Here is a 10,175-nt window from a genome sequence, read left to right on the forward strand (position 1 = left end):
AATCATGTAACAGAAACCTACTTTAACACGGTTAAATAAAGATAAATACAGCATCATGAAGAACTAGAAAATAAAGAAGAAGAAAGAAAAAAGGAAGAAGAAAAAAAAAGAAGAACAAAGAGTATACAGATTCAAAATAGCTTCTTATAGAAGAGGTATAAAGATTAGTACAGAAATTATGTTTTACACATTCCTTATTAAAAGTTTATCAGGTGTAATCTTATAGGTATTTCTATTTTAAAGTTTATTATATCAGTCTCATATCAAACTTATCCATCTGTACTTTAACATTTGTTCTAATTGATGATAAATGATACTAATTATGAGTTAAGATCAATAATAAAAACGAAAGATAACTCTTTTTGCGAGCAAATTTGAAAAATTTTTAAACCTAAATACATTTGTTGTTTCTAAATCATTATATATACATAAGTTAATGCACTTAAATGAACGAAATTTGACAAATAGTCTTTTACGTACAACAACGTACTTTATTTTTCATAGTTCTAACAATGATTTCTATAAAAAACCGTTGAAATAACAAAATATTTCTATACTTAAAGAAAGTTTTATAGTGAAATTTCGTTATTTTATTTAACTTTTATCACTTTTTGTAAGATTTCTTAAACTACTTTTTTTTAAACAAGAAATGCTACTATAAAACTTTCTTGAAACCGTTTCAAATTGTTCACAATGTGTTTGTGTTATAACTAGAAAAAAATTCAGCTTAAAACTCTAGATCGCAATTTTTAGATCTCATACATTTTGCATTGGGGTGGTTTTTAGAAAATCGGTTGGTGCCAAGGTGAAAGTTTCTTCAAATTATCTAAAATTTTGCACATGTTGTTTTCATGATATTTCCAAAACAAAACAAAAAAAAATTTGTCGGAAAATTAAAAGTAGCTGTAATAATAAGCACCCTAACCAGGATTGGTCCCAGAACTAAGTTAGAAAATGGACAATTGTTTCTTATTTCTTTTCTCTTAAAAGTTTCTCTTTCACTTTTCTTAGTTGTATTAAAAGTACAATTTCTTTACGTTTTTATGACGTTTATATGTTGTCTTGATTTGATAGTAATATAAATAATTTTACTTGTTTTCTTTCAAAAGTTATTAAAGTATAACAGGACTTTTTAACTTTTCCTTCTTTATTATATATTGTATTGTTTTAAAATATTGCTTTTTACAGTTTGTTTTATTGATATGCTTGTATAATTCTAAAATTTGTAATAAATATATGCTTATTAATTGAAAAATAATTAAGTATCAAATAAACTTTTTAACACACAGTAGTTTTGAAACGTGTTTTTATCTATAAAACACGTGCCTCTTACCAAACTTCAGTTCACTTAAACTATAAGTTTATGTACACTTTTAGTGCTTCAGGTTAAAAAAAAAATACTTTACTAATTTCATAGTAAAAAAGTTAATTAATAATTGGCATAAATATAAACTAGTAAAAAAATTATGAGACATTTACTTTTATGTTATTTTTCTGTTCAAAAAGTTGAAACAATTTCAGTAAAAATATATAGTTGATAGTAAATGATGTACATAAAGCTATTAGAAGCTTCAAACGTCAGAGAATAGTATTTTGTTGTGAATTAGGATAAGTAAACTGAATTCAACAAGATGTTTATTACAATTTACAATAAGAATTAAGAAAATGATTTCTAAACACTTTATTACTTTAAGTATGATAAATATTTAAAAAAGTTTTTATGAGTAACATATCTCATTTTTCAGTGCTAAACTTATAAAGTTTATGAGCAAGTACTAAAACTACTTTTACAATAAACTTTTAAACAACTATTATTTCACTCATGGTAGTGCGTAACCATATTAATAGTGTACAGAAATAAAACATGTAGTATTTTTAAGCTGCTAGAACTGTATATTACATTTAATTGGTAGAATTCAGCACATACAACTTCGTTTATTATAGTTAGAATCACTGTTTTAAATTTGTTTTTGTGTAGCTTAATTACAGAAAAGAGTGGTCTGTCCTAAATGTTTATATTTATTGATTTTTTTTGGAAGTTTTTATAATTCCAATCCAACTATTGAATTATTTATCATCAAGTAAGGATTAGATTAACAAAATTTGAAAATGGTTGTTTAAAACCTGTAGAAGAAGATATATGTTTCATGTAATAGTCTTGTTTCGCCTTTTTAATTCATTTTTTACATAAATAAACCAATTGAACTCTCCGACTTTGTAGCTTTAGACCTCAAAATTTTGTTTAAATTTTTAAAGCGGTAAAAAGCAATTGTTATAGGTTAATGGTCTTTAAAATAAGATTGGCGTGTAAAAAAAGTTTTCTACTCCAAATAAATAAAAATAAAATAGATAGCAAAACTTTCTAGTAATCAAAAGTTCAAGTGTTAAATAATTTTTTCTTTCTGCATTAGTTAATTTTAACAAAATCAACGTCGTAAATAAAATTTTGTTTTATTTATTGGTTGGGTGCATTTTTTGGTAAAAGCAGCAAAGATCTTTTTTATTTCTGTACCAATTCTTAAATGTTTTAAACTTAAGTTATAAGAATTCTATTTAAGTAACTTACATAAAATTTTTACTATTACAAAAAAAAAAAAATGTAAATCTTAAATTTTTTTTTAGCATTCTCTAAAATGTTTCTGCAGAAACATTTTAACTTGAAAAAATTTTTGACAAATCTTCTACTTTTTATTTATGCCAAAGTTAAAGACAAAAATTGTGTTGTGTAGATAAAGTAATTTTTTAGTTCAATTTTAACCGGTTTAGTAATATTGAATAAAGTATATACTAGTAGTCTATAAGGTTTATTCTTGAACTAAAACAACTTTTTAAGTGTATTATTTAAGTTTTATAAACGGCTTTTTCGAAACACAAACTTAAAAAATTGGGCAGTGCTGCAAAAACTATCAAAAAAAAGAATTTTGAAAACTAAGGAAAACTTAGTTAATTTTAATTTAAAATTACGCCGGAGTAACTGTACGGCGATTTTATCATACGAATCTGGCAGCTATGCAGTTAGGCAGATAAAGTAAAACATAAGTCAATAAATTTAACATTAACAACAAACTACATTTAATGTAATATCGATGAGTATCTTTAAGATGAGTAACCATGCGTCATTGGACGGTCAAATTGTTATTGTACATACTGTTTGTAGTTTGCATTGAGAATATAAAAAATTTCAATTTAGGGCTTTAAATTAAACAGCTATGATCTTTTATTTAAATAAACCAGTTTAGTCTTGGTTAATTAAAAATCTTTGTCATTTTTTAGCATTAAGATTTAATACTTTATTTACAATGTAATAATTTTGTTAAACTTCATTATCTTTTATCCAATCTTAAAAAGTATGGGTAGTTTCTTTTGTTTTTATAAAAAACATGAAAAATAATCAGTATGTTAAACATATTCATTTAAAATAGTTGTTCAAATATAATAAATCGAACTTACTAGGGAATACAAACGTGACAAGTTTTGATGCAACAATTCTTTCAAAAAACTAAAAATTATTTTTATCTTTGATGCAACTAAATTTTCTGTAAAATTAGATTCAACCTTTAAAGTTAATGAAAACTTTAATGTTTTAATTAGCTTTTTAACAAAAACAAATTTTAGTATAGCATTTATTAATAAGTTAAACTTATTTAACATTATCTGGTGAAAAAATATCACTGATTTGAAAGTTTCAACGCTTCTTATTTCATTCTATACGAACTAATTAGTAACATTTATTTGAGATTTGAAAAGATTATTACATCTGATATTTGGTTTTATTGTGAGAAAAAAATCAGTTGTTCTGCTGTTTCAGATTATTTAATTATTATTTACAATCAATAAACATAACTGTCCTAAAACAAGATATATAAGTTATATAGATATTAGTTTTTAAATGTTTTTGTTAAGTAAAACTACACTTAATCAGATTGAATTGTTAACTAAGAAATTCTACTCTGTATTCATTTATACATGACAACTGGGTGAACATATTTATATCAAAGTTAAAGAACGATCAACAAATTAATTTAATAAACGATTCACATAAAGATATAATAAGCAACACTTAAAATGTTATATTTAAAGTTTTCTTTTTGTTAGAAGTAGAATAATTATTGTTTAACTAAAGTAATTTAAAATTTTGCAAATTAATAAAGTAGTTGCAAAACATCAATCACATTAGTAAATTAGTAAGTTTAAAAACTTGTTGAGAGTATTTAAATTAGGATTCAATTTTTTAAAATTCATATTATCCAAAGCTATTTACACTAAACTACATTACATTTGAATTAGTCAAATATCGCAAGTAACAAAAAAGTATTTAAATCTGCTTAAAATAATTAACTAAAGTTTTTGATTAAATCGTTCTGCAAAATCCATTATAAAAAACCAAACAAGTTACTGAAAGTTTAAATAAACCAAGTTTACAGGTTTAAAATGGCAGCTGATTTTTCTTCTAAAATAAAACAAATTTTGTACCAAAATAGATTCTGTCAACAAGAAAACTTTGATGTTGTTATTTCTGGAACCACTGATGCGTTAGAACACTCTGACGAAAGAAAATGTTTTAGAATAAGCTCGCGCAACTTTGATAAAATTGAAACAATACATCACTCCAAGAGACATTAGTACGGTGACAGAACTATTTGTGAAAGATCCAATGTTTGGACTGTTTGCTCAAGAACACATTTTAGGCGAACATCTTGTATAAGAACTTCATTTAAGTTTATTCGTTCATTCAGGATTTATCTTGATAAAAATGATCAATGGATTAATGCAATTCAAATACCTGATGGTAGATGTAACTTCAGCGCGTGTTCGTTTATGAAAAACATTTATGTTTTCGGTGGATATACTGTACAAATAGTTTTCAAAAGTTGCTACAAATATGATACAAAAAGTAGTAAGTGGAAAGTTATAGCCATAATGAATGATTGTAGGCAAAATGCAGCTTGTACAGTATTTGAAGGTAAAATTGTCTTGACTGGTGGTTACGACGGTGATAAAAGAATAGATTTAAGCTCAGTAGAGGCATATAGTTGTTACGAGAATAAATGGGACATTATGCTTTGCATGATAAACAAAAGATCTTTACATGGATCTGTTTGTATGAGAAACAAGTTGTTTGTCATTGGTGGGCATTACAATGCCACTTGTGAGGTATTTGATAGCAGTTCATTGAAGTTCACTAGTATCAAGCAGTTAGAGCGCAACTGTTACTTTTCTGTTTCCGCGGTCGGTGTTGGTCGAAAAATTTTGACTTTTGGTTCAGACTACAGAGAAGGAAAAGAAAGAGTTTGCACTTATTTTGTTTATAAAAATGAATGGCGTTGTGAAGGTAACTATTTTTTGGAATTTGAAAGATGTGTAGGTCTTTCAAAACTTTCTATTGTTTGAGATTTAAAAACATCTTAGTTGTCTGATAACTTGTACAGTAAAATGCTTCTATTCTGTTGCTTTTTGGTACTGGCTCTTTATTTAAATTTTCATAATTAACACCCTTGGTTTCTTATGTGTATAGTTGTGTTCAATTTTTTTCATTTAATTTTTTTAATAACAAAAGCTAGGTAAAATCTACGTTGTTAATAAATAAAGTTAAAGTTTTATGTACTAAACCTATATATTGATTGTTGATAGTTAAGTAACATAACTTATTATAAATATTAAGGGTAAAGTTATGAAAATGTTAATAATATCATATTATAATAAAATATTATTACTAGTGTATTCTACTTTATGTACCTTTAAAACTAGCCTAAATTATGCTACATACAAATTAAACCAAAATAACAATTGCAAAAGTGTATGCTAAATACATAAAACACATAGTGTAGTTTGTTTTAATATTTTGATATGTGTAGCTTTTAAAAACCGAATTAAAAAGTTATAAAAAATAAAAATAAGTGAATCAAGCGTAGACTGTTTTTAATATTTCAAATTGATGTTAGAATATCATATTAATATATTATCATATTATTACTATTATCATTTAGTTGTTTTCTTTTCTATTATACTTTCCTTTTTTACTATCACTGTCACCTCCAACCTTTGACCGGCTTACTTATTCTATTTTTACTATTAATGTTTTTTTTTTCTCGTGCAAAATTGTTACTCAAGCAAAGTTGATCCTTCATACAAAAATGTCTCCGTACATAAGTGAGTAATCATGCAAAAGTGTGTTCGTGTAAAAGTTTCCCTTTGAGCATATTTGTCCCATCGCTATTTTAAAAAGACTATAAATTTTATTACTTTATCTTACTCAGTTAACCAAAATTTGTTTTATTAATTAAAGTTCAAACAGCAAAATAGAATACGCTTGAAAAAAAAATAATAAAAAACTGCTAGTAAATGATATTTATAATAATTTATATCCGCATAATGATTTTTCCGAAAAAAAAAATATTTAAAGCTGTATTTAAATTTTAAATTTAAGAAGTAGTTTTGTTTTTGAAGAATTATAAGCAACAGTGTATTAGTTAAGTCTATGTGGTTACGTTATTATTACCATTAATATTGCATTCTACTTTATTTATCTATTAAAACTAGTACAAATTTTGACAAAATAAATTTGAATAAAAATAGTTTTTGCACATGTGTGTACTCAAAAGTTTAAAATAAATATTATAGTTTGTTATAATATATTGATTTTTGAAGTTTTTATAAGCCAAGTTTAGAAGTTGTAATTCATAAACTGTTTTTGATATTTAGAACTTGGTAATATATTATAGTAACATTTAATATAAAACGAATATAAAATTAAAAATTCCACCATTAAAGTCAAATTAATAGCAAAGTCAGCTTCAAAAACTATCGTTTAGATTGTTTCCATTTAAATATAAAAAGAGTGGGTAATTATATATAAGTTGATTTTGTTAAATCTAAAACACAAGATACTATAATATTTGCTAGATTTATATTTATTACATAGTCAATTATATTCTTGTTTAGCTCGACAGACTCAAACTGTATTAAATAAAACAAAACTACATGTCTTATTGACATATTTAAAAAAAAAAAAAGTTTTATTATATAAAGTAAATTTATTATTTGACTTTTAAATAATAAAATTCAATACGCTTAGAATTAAAAGTTAATGAGTTAGCTGCTACTAAATAAAAATGGTTTATATATATATTTTTTTATTTTTCTGGAAAACTATTGTAAATATATTTAAAACTGGTATTAACTTTTAGATTCAAAGTATATACTCTTTTAGTTAAACTGTATAGATTTTTAGTTTGCCTTCATTAAAACATTGTGTAGTTGTGAAGTTTATGTTATTATGTTTACTATCACTGTTGAATTCGTAAAAAATAAAACATTATTATGTTTTTTAGTAAAAACATAACAGCTGAATAAAAAAAAAAAACTTTGCATTAAAGTGAATTATTCAAGATGAGCCGTACAAAAAAAAGTTTATCAAGGCTCGTCAAATTTTAAAAAGCTTATACCTAATTGAGTAAGTAATAAAACTGTTTTTATTAAAATATTTTTTTGTGTGTTAGAAAGTGCACAATCAAATATAGGCTGAAATAGCCACTTTGCTGTTCAGTACTTCCGATGTACTTTTTATTAAAATTAGTTATACTTCATCCCAATAAAACGGAGGCCAACAATAAAACACTACTTATTTTTATGAGTTCAATAGTAAGAATTGCATATTCAATTATAAGAAAAACTTTAATGTCATCGACTCATTGAAAAAGCATTGTCTATAACAGCAGTCGGCAGGCAGTTGGTGCTCGCGGGCCAAATTTCAAGTTTCCAAAATCTTCGTGGGCCGCAGTTTTAGTTTTAGTCGCACTAAAGAAAGTTTTACTTTTATTCAGTTAATTATTTTAAGTGACTTTTAGCTACACATAAAACGCCTATTGGAATTACACACATTTATCAAAATAAATATTGACATATAAAACTGATTAAATTGACATTGAATAATATACTTAAGTCTTAACAAACTACGTACTGTTTTAGGGACTAAATAAATTTAAATGAAATTTTTTATTATTTTACTTACAATCTAGTTCTCTATGAAAATCTAGCTTAAAAAACACTATTTTTGGCGGCACTTTTATACACTTTTTATATAATGATCCGCTTTTTAATATTTAAAAAAAAAAAAAAATTTTGAAAATAATTTTGTGTTTTAAATAGTTTTCACTCTTTAAAGATTCAGTAATTAGTTAACTTAATAAACTTTGTACCTATTTGTATGGAAAAAACCTAAAAAAAATATTATCATACTTAATACTCAAATACTTTGATAAAATAACTTATTAATAATAAATTATAATTGTTTAAAATATAGGTTTAATCGTTTGCGAACAAAAGATCCTAATGAAATAACTTCACTGGAATACAAAAAACAAATAGTACAGTACAATAGTACAAATATTAAAAACAAATTGTACAGTACTCTGCCTTGCTCAGTTTATTTTAAGGTTTTTAGACTTAATAACTACAAATGTTATATAGTTTTATAACAGTCGGATTTAATATTAAGTATTTTACCTATTATTAAGTATTATCTGTAGTAATTATTTTATTTTAATAAAACACATGTATACACCCACTTTATTCTATGCTTATATTCTTTCGTTACAGTAATTATTTTTTACAGAACCCAGTTGAAGTGTGTTGATTCGTTAACACACAGAAACATATGTTGGTACAATAAAGGAAGATTACTGTACAATTTGTTTTCAATAATAAATTAGTCTTTTACATGGTCGCCACTTAAAAAGCAAAAATGACTGAGTTGTATCAAAACAGTCTAAGCTTATTAAAAGTTGAAAAAGCCAAAATCTTGCTGTTAATCAAACTTAAATACCTAACTAAAATATCACCATTAAAAAAAAGTACTCAATATGTAAATAAGCTAGAAAAAAAACAATTGATAAACTAACCTAAAGTCATAAAATCTGTTATGAGAGTTTGAAGATTTATTCAAATATAAAAATTTTAGACACACCTGAGTTTTAAAAAATGTCTCAAACAGGTTTAATATAGTCTTAGTTTTTCAAACTTTTAAACTAGCCTGTTTTTTTGGCAACCCTGTTTAGAATAAAATTTACAAAATAAAGAGATAAAAAATATTGTCAACTATTAATCAAATATATTTAAAAATATATATTATAAGTCAGCTCGAATCGACAAATAACTTTCTTAAATATTCTAAACTAAAGGATAAAATTCATTAAGCCATTAATGAGGTAGAAAAAATATTTTTTTGTTGAGCATTATAGCAATTCTTTGTCTGCAATAAAGTATTGCGTTTAAAAAGAGTAAACGTGAAATGTAAAACGAGCAATAAGAATTAAAAAACGTTCGTTAGGAGTTATTGCCAGATACGAAATAAAACATAACAAACTGTCTAAAGCAGTTTCAACAAACTACATGATTATCTTCTTTAAGTTACAGAGTGATCAGAAAAAAATTGTTAAGGCAAATTATAAAGTAACAAAAATAATTACTAAAAAGGAGATACCATAAGTATTGAAAGTATAAATAAAATGTTTTGGCGGTAATAAAATTTTTATTAATATGTTCAATAACAACATGAGTTCGTGTTTTGATGTCTGAAGATTATAAAACCATAAAAATCAAATAAGGATTTTAAGCAACCTGTTAACATGAGAGCACTGATACAACATATACTGCTCATCTGATAATTTTTATAAGAGGTGTTTTTACTAAATTTCAAATTTTAAAATAATTTCTAGGTTTATTTCCAATACAAAGCACAACAGCAGATAAAGAGATTTTAATAGCAAAGGTGCAATGCACCTATATAATGGGTGTTGATTTTAAGTTTTTGTAAACAATACTGCTACTGCAACTATTGCTAGATGCATGATGGTAATATGATTTTGCTTAAAACCACATCTTGGACTTATGTTGTTTATCAATTAACTTTATTTAGTAACAGACCAGGAAGCATTATGAGCGAGGACAAAAAACTTAAAAATTATGAAATTATCAATTTAAGTAGTGAACACAATTTTGTCAAATAAACTTTACCACCGACAGTTTTGAAAAATAGTAGAAAAACGAAAAGTCAATATGTTGACCTAGTTTACTTTTGGCTTGTTCTTTGGTTAAGTTTTTTTTGATGTTATAACGAGTCTATGAGTTAGGAAATGAAACTGTATCTTTTCTCAAAAGTAAAAAATAAATAATAC

The sequence above is a fragment of the Thalia democratica genome, chromosome 4, assembly GCF_965202585.1.
Source record: "Thalia democratica chromosome 4, ktThaDemo2.hap1.1, whole genome shotgun sequence".
Classification (NCBI taxonomy): Eukaryota; Metazoa; Chordata; class Thaliacea; order Salpida; family Salpidae; genus Thalia; species Thalia democratica.